Source organism: Euprymna scolopes, chromosome 27 (genome assembly GCF_053919585.1).
Source record: "Euprymna scolopes isolate OS-2025 chromosome 27, ASM5391958v1, whole genome shotgun sequence".
Lineage (NCBI taxonomy): Eukaryota > Metazoa > Mollusca > Cephalopoda > Sepiida > Sepiolidae > Euprymna > Euprymna scolopes.
In genome coordinates this window covers 30,483,101-30,499,754 of record NC_136508.1, presented here as the reverse complement: position 1 = coordinate 30,499,754, position 16,654 = coordinate 30,483,101, and positions in this window count along the sequence as shown.

Genomic DNA, 16,654 nt, shown 5'->3' with positions numbered 1-16,654 from the left:
ATTAATTATTTTTTATTTTATAGTTTTATCAATGTTATTATTATTATTTTTATTATTATTGTTATTATTATTATTATTATTATTAATAATAATAATAATAATAATAATAATAATAATAATAATAATAATAATAATAATAATTTAAAACATTAATAGCAGTGTTGGCATTATTTCTCATTTTTGTGAAAGTAGTAGGACTGTCTCATCATAGATATCTATGTATTATTTTGAATATATATGTATATATATGTATATATATATATACATATATATATACATATATATATATATGTGTGTGCGTGAGCGTGTGCGTGTGCTGGTACTCTTTTATGGTCCTTAAGTGTCTTTCACGACTTGGATGATTTCTTTGAAAATCACTTTCATTATTTTTAATAATCTTAAATTTCTCCCTTCAAATTTATTTTATTATAATTTATTTTTTAAAATAATTCCTTTAAAATTTTAATTTTATCTTTACCTTTTTATTCTAATTTTAATTTTATTCTAAGTGAAATTAAATTTGATATATTCATGCTTTATATCCATAGTATTTTAATATATATATTGATTTATTGTCCTTATTCGTTGTACCATTTGTTTATTTGGGGTTATGTGTGCGTTTAAACAGAACATTTATTTTTTCAAAGAGCTTTTTCCAAAACATTCCCGGCTAAAAATACATATACACACGCGTGGACGCGCGCGGACGCGCGCGGACGCGCGTGCACACACACATACACGCAAATACACACACACACACACACTCTCTCTCTCTCTCTTTCTCTCTCTCTCTACCTTCCTCCCTCGCTCTCACACACACATACATAATCTATTGGCGTCGGTTACTAAGTTCCGTTTTAAAATTTGAAACAATGCGGGGGCACGAATTTCAGTGCTGACATGTTTACGATTTTGAGTAAGTCTCACTCGCCCTTTCATTTAAAAATTCTAGCGACTATTTTTATTAAGTCATTGAAACCTTCTCTTTGAAAGCAAAAAGAAAATTGTAATTTTTCCCCTATTTATTTTTCGCTTTTTTTTCTCCTCGTATTTTAATCGTATTTTCCTCGATTTAGCTCTGTTGCGCTAGGAATGCCACCTGATTAGCTAACATTTATTTTCATTCTATATGTTTTTAATCATCATGTTTATTGGTTTGTATTTAACCAGCCTATTGGCCAAGAATTTTGCACCTAATTCTACCCTATGCGGCGAAGCCCATCAACTCCTCGTATGCCCTCCTATCAGACAACACGCTAGGCAACATAAAAATATATGTGTGTGAGGTCGCCAAGCTAATCAAGAACCTTGATTCCAGTAAAGCAACTGACCCTGACGGCATTCCATTTATAGTGCTGAAAAGCTTTAACTAGAACCAGCCCCCATACTTACAAAACTGTTCAAGCGTTGCCTTAAGAAGTGCTTTCCAACACCCTGGAACACCTCATCAGTATGCCCTGTATTTAAGAATTCAGATGAAAAGTCATCTCCCTCTCAGTACAGACCAATAAATCTCCTCTGTGTCATGAGTAAGTTGTTGGAATCCATATCAAATAAAGAAGTAGTCAACCACCTCAGCAGAAACAACCTTCTTAGTGATATGCAATATGGTTTCCGCTCCGCAAGATCTACAGCAGATGTGCTAACGGTTATATCTAATAGGATTAGTTAATCTCTAGAGAAGGGCTCCATTTCCAGGGCAATTGCTCTTGACATATCGAAGGCCTTCGATAAGGTATGGCATAAACGCCTACTTCACAAAATTTCCAGCAACGGTATCACTGGAAATGTTTTATCAATCATTAAATCATTTCTCCCCGATAGGTTCATAAGAGTAGTGTTTGATGGACAGAAATCAGAGACCCACAGTATTAATGTTGGAGTACCTCAGGGGTCCATTCTGGGCCCAACTTTCTTTCTGATCTACATCAATGATCTCTCAAAACACACACTTAAATAATTCGTTGACATCTATGCTGATGACACGACCATCTATGGCAACACATCAAAGGCCGTAAATTAAAAGTTATCCTTAATTCTCTCTCCTCTGATTTTGAGCGCGTGGTACAGTGGGCGAAGAAGTGACTGGCAACTGTTAAGGCCTCCAAACCAATCTTCTATCTTTACATTATAAATGCTCTGATCCCCATATAGCATCAATTGAAATGGATGGCTCTCTTCTTGGGGAGAATCCATGTTTTGACAAGCTTCTGGGTTTGACCTTTACTCCTGATCTGATATGGAACACGTACATCACGTCTTTTGACAAGGTCGCTGGGAAAATGGTCGGATCCTTCTACCGCTCCAGAAGATATCTCACTAATGATGCAATTATCTATCTATATAAAAGTCAAGTCCGTCTAAGGATGGAGTACTGGTGTCACATCTGGACAGGAGCTGCTAAAAACAGCCTATCCTGCCTTGACAGAGTACAAAATAGACTTCGTAGCTTAGTTGGTGATGCCCTTTTCTCTTCCCTGCAGCCTCTCTCCCACAGAAGAGACGTTGCGATCTTGTCTTAGTTTTGTTGGTATTCCCATAGCAAGTGCTTGTCTGAGCTCCAATCTCTTGCCAATATTTCAAGATAAACACCCGTCTGACGGAAAGTACTGTCAATTATTTTCCCCACTTTTTATCTGTGCCTAAATCCAAAAGTAGATGAGCAGAGCTTCTCTCTTTCCTTTGCCTGTTTCCCACCTGACTACAAATTGGATGTCTTCAAGTCCAACATGAATTAATTCCTGAGAAACTGCCCCCTTAAGTAAGGCACTCTATCAAATCTCCAATACTAATGATTACTACAATACTATATGATTGATTACTGTATACGCAATAACACTTATCCCTGAGTGGCTTCCAGCCCTTGATAAATGCTGACCTCCATGTAAAAAAAAACAGAAACATTATTAAATTCTGTAACCCACAGGATTTTTCATATATATATATATATATATATATATATATATATATATATATATATATATATATATATATATGAGCTGAAAATTAAATGAGCTAAAAGAATGATTATTTTACTAAAGCCAGAAAGAATCTCTACGCAGGTTAATAACCTGGTTTAATGAAGCTATTTTCGATTTCTCTTTTATATTTGTCCTTAATGACCGGATGATTTAATAAAGTTTTATGTAACATTTTTTCATGTATTTTTTTCATTTAATTTATGCACACATTACAGCCACTCAAAAATATGTGTGCTATATATATATATATATATATATATATATATATATATATATATATATATATATATATATATTGAGAGGGAGGAGGTGAAAGAACTAGTAACCGAAACAATATATGCAAATATGCATGCAATAATTTTTTATGTATATATATATATATGCAAACATCAACACATTATAAAGACTAGAGCAATATAATATGTATATATGCATATAATATGTATATAGATACATGTATATATGCATATATATGTGTGTGTGTGTGTGTGTATCTGTGTGTGTGAGTTCGTTTTGTATTATGTGAGGTTTTTTTTCTGGTTTTGTTACTTTTATCTGGTCGATAGAGAATATACTCTTTGCAGGCAACATAGATAACATTGTTGTGTATTTCAAAGAATATGTCTTTGAAATTGGAGTAGCTGCGAACAATCAACAGACAAACGTTATTTGATTTTTGGTGATTTACTTTGTATTATTAGAGAAGAAAACATTTTAATCTTTCATGTCCATTTTCTTGCAATATCTCAGTTAATAAACAAGCGTGTGAAGTTAACGCATTTCAAAAGCGAGTGAAATAGCTGTACTTTTAGCGCCTTGCAGACTCACTAACAAAATCAACAAAATATAAATATGCGACTTAAAGAAAGCGAAAGAGGGAGAGAGAGAAGGATAAAGAGAGGGAGGATATGAACAGTAGAAAATCGAATAAGAGGGGATAATTTCACGAGGTAAATGAAGTATTTTTAATAAATGTATTGTTTTCGTAATAGTAAGTAAAACAGCAAAAAATAAATGTTGGTATAAAAATATACGTAGAACAATGTATAAAATGGACAAAACTTAGACACCTCGTTTATATGAACTGAGAAATAGATGGCAAAATGGCTAAGAAATTTAGAATATAAAGACAGATAAATCGTTGTAAATATCAGACATGTATTAAGTAAGACTTTTGGAGTGAAATATCAAATTATCCGATTTAGAAAATGGCAACGAAATAAAATACATAGAATAAGAAATGAAATGACGATGTAATAATAAGGGGAAAAAGAGACTTTGTATATGTGAACATTGCACGTTAAAACAGATGGTGTGTCACAAAATATGCTTACATTAAACAAATCAACATAGCATATTGCGGTGGCTATTGAATAAACAGCTCGAGATTATAGTCGGCAGAACGCGGATACGAGTATAATATATATCACTAGAATTGACCCAACTCCAGCTACGAAGTGATCCACGAAGCGCAACGTCGTGTCCCACACACTTCATATGTCAGTATTCGTTGCAACAAATATATGCTTGGCATGCAGCTCTAAGAAGACACACTGAAGTAGGTTTTCAATAAACCATTACGTTGAGTACCGCCTTGTTGACTACCCATCAGGTTAATTTATTCGGGGGTGCATCTCAACCAGTTAATTACACTCATCTCTATATATAAACCGGGAAATTTCTGCGAATCGGCGCAGTACATACGGCGACTAATTTTCCCAAATCATCGCTCATCTGAAACTGGCCAAGGTCATCGTTACTTAACTTCGGTGATCAACTAAATTTAGTGTGTCGACGTGACTGAGCCGTATAGTTTCTATGGTTTTAGTCAGAATATTTTAGCATGTATCTCAAAGTTGTTGTTGTTGTTTTTTTAAAATTTTAGCTCGTGATAAAATTATGGAAATACTAGATGCTTTTGGTACACCAACACATATTGTGTTACTGGAGTAAATATGTCGACTTAATAAAATGAAAAAAAAAACATTGTTGCGTAAAAAGATCAGCACAAGAAAAATCATTCAAATAATTCAAAGAATATGACTTCTATATCTTTCTCGAAAGTTTAATACACGCTTTAGAAGAACGTTATCAGATTACGCTCATTATACAGAATCGCTCGAAAAAAAAGTGTGGAGTCACTTGATAAAACGGAACAAATACATATTCTAGGTCCAAAAGTTTGACAACGATAAGTCATATATGGAATAGATACTGGCATAGATAACAACAATTCCTTCCTTTCCGTTAGAAACATCACTCATTGAATGTGACTGTACATGTACGAAATACAGAAAACGTTTCACATATCTTTTTGCAGCAATTGATTTAATTTCAAACTACTGCGACAGTTCAACGTAAACCTGGCAAATATTCTTCTATTATAGTCGCATTTTTTTATATGCCAAAACGGTTCAATCATACAGAAAAAAAATACACACCTCATTATTTGAGCATTTGGTACACTTAAAAACCCATATTACTACTTCATTTTAGATGGTTACTAGTTAGGGGAGGGACCATTGCCCAGTCGTAAAATATGCTTAAATATGATATATTAATTGGTCCAGAGTTCGTATATAATATAGAGTTATGACCTTAAAAATAAAAAAAGAACACATTAATGCCATCAATTAAAATCGAAACAGAAAACAAAACTCTCGCATTCAAAGCTTGTGACGTAACCACTGTATCAACGTGGCACGCATATGAACTGATAAAAATTACAAATAAACTATAAATAAAATAATAATCATAATAATTTGAGGTCCCTAGTGCCGTTCTGCGACTTTTAGTTTCGGAAAGCTTAGAGTTTGAAAATATGGAGACAGCCAGCCAAACAACACGGCATGTAGTGTTTTATATATTTGGTTAACTAACGGATGGGGGGGCAGCTTTGCCTGGACGTAAAATATGATATTTTAATCCGTGCAGGTTCCGTATATATTATTATAGAGTCGTGATTTCAAAAGTAAATACAAAGTGCCATAAACTAGAACTAGCATTCAAAGCTGGTGATGGACTCATGTACCAATCCCCCGCCGCTCTTCGTCTTTCGTTTCGGAGGGGATAGTTTGAAAAAATGGAGGCAGATATATAGCCGTTTATATAAGCTTTTTTGTAGTCAACATAATAGGTTACTACTAACCGCTAGAAGATGCAGCAGTAGCTTCTTTTACCTTTCTTAGACGTTTCCAGATATGGAAGTTTCAAACAGATGTATATGATCAATGAATTTATATTTCTGTGTCATGGAATTGTTATTTTACGTGTAAAAACATTCCATTCAAATAATATTTCACGTATCCCACTACATTATTGATTTATTCGAAATACTTGCAATTGGTAATCTAGTAAGCAGGTGAAAACACACTGAAGCTCTATGAGAGAATAATTTTACTTGGTTTTCATTTATTAATGACGAGAGGATATTGCTGCCACACATAGATCTCGAGCAGGCGCCTGCACATCATCGGCAGCGTTCATAGACAAATATGTAAAATGAAAGGGTCTCTCTTTTGAAATAAGTTTTATCAGTACTCTTATACTAATATATATTTTTCATATAGTGAGAAATTGTTGTCGTTTTCGTTCTTTGTCGAATACATATCTCAATTATTTCTTGTATTTATTAAATAAACAGGCGGATGAGGAACTTCGAAGTGAAGTCGGGAAATTAAAAATCGTATTGTTGCACTTGAATATTAAAGCTATCTCCCTTTAACAGATCTCTAAATCATTTCCACGTTTATTCTTGTCACTTAAGTCGAAGTATGCTTCTCTCTGATTTTTATTAAACGAGATAAAGCTTAAACTGATGTTGTTTCAGTCCTCTCGGAAACTAATAACAGTGATAATTTTAAAGAATTTTTTGATGGTTGGCAAGATACTGCCGATTTACCGAACTATAAACTACTTTAAAAAAGTGCCGAACAAAGACGTGGATAATCGCGTTAACGTGCGATATTAATGGCAAGTGGCTCATTTTCTACGACAAAATTTAAGTCTTAGCTTTTCAACGAGCTTTCATTCTTAAAATTCTGATCTTTAGCTGCTGAGATTTCAAACATATAAGATCGCCAAGAAAAATTATATTCATAGCCAAATCAAATCTTGAAACTCTCCAGAGAATGAAACACAGAATATTCTGTATGGCTTAATTGCCATTTATTTTTTTTTATAAATTACTACCTAGCTCTTCCTATGTATTGAGCACCCTTTAAGTAAATACTTAAGTTTAAGCATAAAATTATACTTTCGTTAATTTATGTATGTATGTATGCATATATATATATATATATATATATATATATATATATATATATATATATATATACATACAGGTTGACAAAAAAACATAGCTAAATGGAGGCCATCTAGAACACATTCTGTAGAACGGAGAAAAATGTCAAAGACCCTGGTGTTTTGATGTGATGTTTCATTCGGACAGAACATTAAGAAACGGGGCCTAATTACAGTTGGGGCTCGTTTTTTTTTGTCACCCTGTATATACAAGCTAAATATTTATTTCATATTTAGATAATTACATATATATATATATATATATATATATATATATATATATATATATATATATATATATACAAATGACATTACTGCAATATAAATTTAAACCCTTTAGTGCATAGCATTTTCGAAGTTTTTATTAAAAATATTACTATCTATAACTCCCTAGATACTCTAGTAATTTGCCTATATCGTTTTAAAAACTATTGGTATTATAAACTAATTTTATTAAAGATTTTCGACTTGGAGTTATTTCTGCGGCCACGCATGGCATTCTTGTGAAAATGTACCCATCTGCCAAAGTTCATCCTCACGCGTAATTATAAATGCACACACGCACACACATACACACACGCATATATATATATATATATATATATATATATATATATACATGCATGTATATGAACATGCATGTATATGTACATGCATATGTAGGTACATGTACGTGTATATGTATATATAAATATATATGTACATGCATGTGTGTATATGCAGGTATATATTTGTAAAACTCGTTATCACTTCCTCTTTGGTATCAAGAGCAGAGTATACATAAAAAAAACACTGCTTAGCAAAATAAATCCGGGCGTTAAAGGCCAGCAAGAGGAAAGCGAGAAAATCAAATGAGAAGACGGTGGATAAAAGGTAGTATGAAATGTGAAGCAAATCAAAGACCGGAAAATATTCCAGCATAAATAATTGGCTGGTAAAAATAAATCAAAGCAAAAACTGCATAAGAAACTGTTGAATAGTAAGCATATAAAAGGTTCGAAAATAAAAACATTTTTTAAAGTGAACATTGCGCATCGATCGGCTAAGAAAATGCGTATTAAACAAAAAAAAAGTGCAGAATATACAAAACACTTTTTTCATTAATTTTTGTTCGGTTATTTTTTTATGTAGGCTTTTAATATTTGAAGTAAACATATGGTAGCAGACCATAACCTTAGACACCTATTTTTAATCTCTCTCTCTCTCTCTCTCTCTCTCTATATATATATATATATATATATATATATATATATATATATATATATATATATGTATATGTATATATATATATGTATATATATATATACAAATACTTTTAAAAAATATACATACATATTCCAATCACTGTATTTTAGCATACCATAACCTTAGCCACTATTTTTAATTTCTCTCTCTCTCTCTCTCTCTTTATATATATATATATATATGTATATATATATATATATATATATATATATTCCAATCACTGTATTTTAGCTCTAACATTCTCGATCGAGCTCTTTATTTTATTTTCCTCATCGCATTCTTACACTATATATACATATATAACATATCGCTGTACGTATCTATGTGTGTTTGTGTGTGTATGTGTGTGTGTGTGTGTGTGTGTGTGTGTGTGTGGTCATGAATATGCTCCTATATAGGTGACTATTTAAAAAAAAAAACTGATTGCATATAATGATAGCCCCCAACCTACGGAAATAAAAAGGAAAAAAACAAAAAAAAGTTTACAAGAGTTTTTCATATAGATGTAAATAAGAATAATTTGATAAGTATGCTTCAACTTAAATAGGGATAGTATAATAAACGACTGTTCATATCTAATTGCATAAGTATACTTTGATAATTATGTTTCAGTTTGAAGAAATATGGTATAATTAAATTATGGGGTGTTCGTTCGCGCCTGACCTCCATAGAATGTAACTATGTCATAAATTTTAACAAGGTTTTTTAAAAGGGGAGAAGGTCAACAATAATACCTGTACTTTAATCTTTATTCACGTTTGTTTTTATTTTTTCTTTAATTGAATCATATAGTGTCGAATACATTCACCTCATAAATTCACGTTCTTATTAAAGTTAAAGCCAAAAAAGTCGGATCTCTAGACAATTCTCGACAAAAAATTTGCGTAACTCTGTTTTTTTCCTTCTCCGCTTGCACGTGACACTCTTCGAAAATAGATAAATAGATAAATAATAAAAAATAAGAACGTTACTCCTTATCCTGTCAAAAGAAGGAAAATCCTTCTCACGTGATGGCGTATATTTTTAAAAACATTTGCATAAATTTTATTCTTATTTATATCTGTTTAAGCATTTTTGTCAGTGTACTAGAAGGAATTCAGTTGATTACAAACCTTTTTGCGTGTCCTTTACATTACAATAGTACAATCCTGAAACCAACGGCGCAATACTACCCCGTTCAATACTGTAAAAATGGAACGAAGCTGTTCTTCTTAAAAAGGGTGCCATTTTCTTCTTATTCATATTTATATCGATTCTTTGCTTTAAAAAACTAAAGTACTTACGTGTTTACTTTTTTAATATCCCATTTTTCTGTTTCGGATTATTTTACTAAAGTAAGTAAAGCTTCATTATTTTTCAAAACTGTTTTTGTTTCTTTGTTTTTCGATATTTCGTTGATATTATTTACTAAGAGTGTTTAGCAGAAAAGCCAACAAACGACATTCCGAAAATATACAAGAAATAAATGTTACCATAATCAATAAACTGTCCCTTCATGCTTTTTTTGTTTTGAAATAGTTTTTAGTGCTCTTTACTTGAAATGATTACAGCGAACCGAACTTAAAATGAAATTTGAGGCGATAACTACTTAAATGAATTTTTATATAAAATACAAATGCCATAATCGAATATTCCTAAAGCACAAAATAATGGAGAACATTAAAATATTTTTAAAATATTCCTTACGTTAACGGAACACTCTACAAATTAACACAGAATATTCAGGTACCCCTCCTTCAAATTAAAAACGGGGCTCTCCATTTGAAAGTCGCTGCCATTTTGATTTTTTTAAACCGGTTCGTGTATTAAAAAAAATTACAAACTACTTAAAAATACAGACAAATGAACTTTTCTACAATAAAAGTAATTTTTAGTGACTATGGGAACATTTATGTCGTGTATATTTATATTATATATATATATATATATATATATATATATATATAAATATATATATATATATATATATATATATATAACATTTTCTCTTTGTAAGGAAACATCATTTTGTTGGTCACTCTTGGCTACGAATGGAAACAAAGTTGATATAAAAAATATATTTTCGCGAAAATTATCTTTACTTTCATCATATTTTTCTTAGAGTACAATTTTTGAGTATCAAAACCTATCTGTTTACAACCCCCTACTTTTCATAACCTATCATACTTTCATCAATCACAGTCCATTTTCATTGGGCTGTTTTTGAAACCAGTCAACTACGGGTACTTTGCTAGCATATATATATATATATATATATATATATATATATATATATATATATATATAATTCCCAGGAAAATTAGAACAACATGAAGTCAATGTACCAATTTTTATTAATATGTATTATTCGGTAATAATATTAATGCATATCCCAATGTCGAATCTCTCCTGCATAACAGGTAATATTTTATTATATTATACGTTTTTAAAGTTGTTTCTCAATTTTAAATAATACTTATATTATATCTGGTTTGTGTTTTGAATCTTTCATTAGATATCTACCAATATTTGGTCTTCATTACATATATATATATATATATATATATATGCTAGTTCACACAACAGCTGTATGTACGAATATTTATGTTAAAATGTATATGCATACATATTGCTATATGTATAAGTTACATTTTAGTGTATGCATTAAGTTAATAGCTTATGTAATGTTTTTTCATGAAGAGACAAACTGAAGGAGAATGGTAACACATCGTAATACCATTCATTTTCCACATTGCGATACATTACAATCATTTACTACTTTGCATTACATAACATTCATTTACTACTTTGCAATACATAACATTCATTTTCTACATTGCAATACATGCCATTCATTTACTACATTGCATTACATAACATTCATTTTCTACATTGCATTATAGAACATTCATTTTCTACATTGCAATACATAACATTCATTTACTACATTGCAATACATAGCATTCATTTACTACATTGCATTACAAAACATTCATTTACTACATTACAATACATAACACTCATTTAATACATTGCAATACATAACACTCATTTAATACATTGCAATACATAACATTCATTTACTACATTGCATTACATAACATTCATTTAATACAGTACAATGCATAACACTCATTTACTACATTGCAATACATAACATTCATTTACTACATTGCATTACATAACATTCATTTACTACATTATAATACATAACACTCATTTAATACATTGCAATACATAACACTCATACGCCGCTATAGAACAGATAGACGGTGAATTAGAAAGACTCGAAAACATGGGTATCATCGGAAAAATAGATCACAGTGAGTGGGCTGCACCAACGGTTTACATCAAAAAGAAGAGTAAGGCGATTCGGGGTTGCGCTGACTTCGCGACAGGCTTAAACAGAGCATTACAAGATCACCATTATCCTCTTCCCAGCCCTGAAGAGATATTTGCGAAACTGAGTGGAGGGAAATATTTTTCTAAAGTCGACCTCAGTGACGCGTACTTACAAGTTCCAGTCGTTGAGGAGTGTTGAAAACTGCTATGTATTAATACCCATAAGGGATTGTACAATTTTAACAGACTTCCTTTTGGGATCAAAGTCGCCCCTTCGATTTTTCAACAAATTATGGGCATTATGTTAAATAGGTTAGATTTCCCAGTAGGGTACCTGGACAATATGTTAATGAAAAGCGCTAGCAAACACAACACACAGCTCATGTAAACCAAGTATTCACAAGGATCCAGGATTATGGATTTAAAGTAAAAGAGGAAAAATGTACATTTTTCATGAAGAAAATAAAATACTTGGGGCAAATCATCGATAAACATGGAAGAAGGCCGGATCCAGATAGATCGAGTGCAATAAAGAAAATGCCTGCTCAAGAAAATATTGCGTCTTTACAAAGTTTCTTAAGTTTGGCAAATTACTACAATGTATTTATGCCAATATGCATAAACTAAGGTCGCCTTTGAATGAACTGTTAAGGATAGACCAAAAATGGGTCTGGACGCAAGAGTGCGAAGAAGCATTTCGGGAAATTAAAGAGACTTTAACGTCTGCCTGTTTCTGGCACATTATAATCCCAAGCGTGAAATTATAGTTGCAGGCGATGCCAGCTCCTATGGCATAGGAGCATGCATTTTACACAAAATGGATGATGGAAAAGTGAAACCCATACCACATTCATCCCGATCACTTTTGCCAGCCGAAAACAACTACTCAAATTGAAATAGAGGCGCTAAGCATTATATTCGCGGTAAAGAAATTTCATCGTTTCCTGCCCGGTAGGTAATTTCTGTTACAAACAGACCACAAACCCTTATTAACGATTTTCGGATCGAAAAAGGAACTACCACAACATACGGAGAATAGACTCCAAAGATGGGGTACCATACTTCTGAATTACAATTTCCAAACGGAGTATGTACCATCTAACAGATTTGGTCATGCAGACGGGTTATCGAGGTTAATACCTAAGCAGACAGAACCATTGAAGGATATGGTAAAAGCAGCCATTCAAGCGGAAGTGGAAGTGAAAACTACGTTATATGACACAATAAGAGAACTTCCAGTAACGCTTGATGAGATTAAGAGTAAGGCAGAGGTGGACGAATTTATTATATGCACGAAAGAAAGGGTCAACAATAACGAAGTGAATGAAGAAATTTATTCAATTTGCGACAACATCCTGTATATAGCGACAGTGTCGTAATTCCTGCGACATTACAGAAAAGAATGCTCAAGGAATTCTATTTAGGACATCCAGGTTTATCAAGAATGAAAAGTTTCATGCACTCTTCCGTTTATTGGCAACACATGAATAAGGATATAGAAGAGAAATTAGGGAGTGTAGAGGATGCGCATTAGCTATGAAAGCTCCTCCGACTCAATTCGAATCGTGGGCAAAACCGGACCGACCTTGGTCTTGGATTCATTTAGATTTTGCAGCACCGCTAGATGGGTTCTACTATCTCATTGTTGTAGAAAGCCAATTAAAATGTAAGAATCCCACATCCGAAGTAACTATCAATTTCCTGTATGAACTATTCGCTAGGTTTGGCGTAGTACACTGCATTGTTATAGACAATGGAACGCAATTTACGTCTACCAAATTTAAACATTTTTGCGAGTATCATCTAATCTAGCATATAACCATTCCGCCATACCACCGAAGAAGTAATGGACAAACAGAGAAATTCGTTGCCACATTCAAGAGAGCTCTGAAAAAAGCTAGTGGGTCGCCGGCGGATAAGTCAATCCAACAGTTTTTACAAGTCTACAGAGTCACTTCGAATGCAAACATCGATATGTCGAAGACACCTGCTGAGGTTATGTTCGGACGCAAGGTTAGATCGATTTTTCACAAGTTGTTACCAAACCAGGGTAGTCGAAACCTAAAAGAACTGATAAAAAAGACGGTATAAAGTTGGCGAAAGAGTCTTCTACAAGATTCACAAAAATAATAAGATTTTCTGGGAGTCCAGCATTGTTGAGAAACAAATAGGCAACATGGTATACATGATTAAGTGACCAGACTTCGTGCACTAACGTCACATTAATCAAAATCGGAAAAGATACTCTAACAGTGAAATGACCAGATTTCCCGAGACGGACATCATGGGCACAGTGTTTGATACTTTTCAGGTGCCCATACCAGAGACAGCCCCGGAGAACAGAAGATCTAACAGAAAACGAAAATCAACAGAATTGATTAGGGCGGACCCAAAACAAAAACCTTATGAATCTCAGACGGGATATTTTCAAAGGGGGGTGTTATAGGGGCGTTCCTTTAACAGAGTAATTTACACCGATTAGCACCATAAAAAGCGCTAGTAATTCCAACACCTGTGAGAAAGATGCGACTGCACTTAAACGACTACGAGTACCAAGCAGATATACACGCTTTCCTATATTTGTACATTATTGTTAATACACTTGTTCCTTAACTGAACCTCGACTTGATTGTTCTTATTTTCACCGTTGTTCCACGACACAACAGTAAAAAATATCGTTTATCCGTTTGATTAATTTTCAGCCCCAGGACCAATAACCATCAAAGACTATGCGAACTCTTATTTGGTGTTGCAATGGTCTAATTGGCTTTGTAAAATTATTTTTTTAACATTTGAAAATATATTATTGGCCAACAAAGTTGAAACGCCTCGACACTGCTTCAGTTAAATTTGTGAAAATCCAAGAAAACAAATACATGCTTGCAATTTAACCAGTTTACTGAATTCCCCCCCCCTTAAAACGTTGCATCAAATGATTTTGCAGAATACCTAAGGATTCCTTTATTTTTACAAATAGAAAAAAAGAAAACGAAAGAATAAGTAAAGTAATTTCAGAAAAAAGTATAAAATAGAAATATTGAACCGCTTATATTCTAAAATATTTTATTTGAATTTAATTATCTATGTTTATTGTGTGAATTTGGAGTTTTCATTTCTTTGTGACTTTTATTGTCTCAGCAAGGTTTGATTAAATTCTTGTAAATATTTTTGGGGAAAGAAAAGGTGTGCAATATAGTGCGTGTGAATGCATGGAACGTATCAGCAGGAGCGAAGGGTTGCCAGCGTACGAAGAGATTAACAGTAGCAGCAGCTTTAGTTAAACAAAAATGCAAATTAGGAAGTGTGCACGAAAAGAGCAAAGATAAAAAGAAGTAAAAAATTCAACACGTGTTTGGAGAGCAAGAAACCAATGTGAAGCGAAAAAGATGCATGACGCGGGATGAGAAATGGCGGCTGTGCCCCTTATGCGGCAGAAAGAAGGATACATTTTTTTTTCAGGGTAAAATTGTCATGTGGCAGCGAGAGACATTTTCTAAGCGGTTCCAAGAGTGACGGGAATAAAAACTTATGGTAAAAAGAGAAAAATGCTAACACGGATTTATTTATTTGTTTTATTTGTTGTCGATCTATAACGTAACGGTTACTTTACTACTGATTAAATACCAGGATTCGTATGTTAATTCTTTTTCTATCGTCTAATTTTTTTTTGAACAGATATATATTCCAGTAAATTGTATGCCAAGAGTCGTTTATGAACGTTTTTTCAATCTTGCGATTTTTTTCTTGTGTATTTTTCTTATTCTATTCTTTTTTATTTATGATATCAGTCATAAGATTGACATTTTTGATACGTTGCTGGATTTTCACCCCAGATGCCGAAATAGGTTTATTTTGGTATAAACTTCCTCTCCTAAATTTTTGATCAATCTAAATATAATAAACTCGTCCCATGACTTATTTTTTCAATTATGGCAAGATATTTTGAGGCACCATTAGTTAAACTAAACTCTTTAGTCTGACGACCTCCTTTGTCTCTTAACACATGACCAGTTTGTGGCGAGAACATATGAGAAATTTACGGCTCATTTGCTATTTAAACTGTTCAGTCTCTTTCGACGAAATTATCTGATACACTAATGGTTGACACCTGACCACAACAGCCAGAGGTATAAACATATTATAATTGAATTATCCTGTTTATTTCCTATTCCAGTACAGTTGCAGCGATTAACTTCATCATTTACCTTTAGGATTGCACGTGCAATGAGTTTGGTCACTTATATTTGCCACTAACTTACTTTGTTCAATGTTTTCTCTAATCTACTCCGTTCGTTTACCTTTGACTCAGAAGTCTGATAATTATATCTATGTCCACTCTGTCTCTGAATTCCAAATGTCGTTTCAATACCGGAAAAAAAAAACTGAATCAGTGTCCATACGTTCTCGACAACGTTCTGTCTACGAACAAATTCGTCGTTATACACATCCTCTATTTCTGTAACCGTGGATTATAAAACGTGGACACTCATTTTAATCTCGCCAATCTTTCACGAAAAACACCCGTCTAGCTGAATCCACTGTGAAAAATTTCCTCACTCTATATATGTGCCTAAATCAAAACGCGGATTCCATGAACAAAGCTTCTTTCTTAGAACTGCACGCCTGTGGAACTCTGTTCCGTCTGCCTGCTTCCCACCGGACTACAACTTGGATGTCTTCAAGTCCAACGTTAACAAATTCCTAATGAACCACTCTCTTAAGTAAACACTTCATCAAATCTCCACAGTAACGTAATGTACTTGCAATAACCCCTATCCCTGAGTGGCTTCCGGGCCTTGATAAGT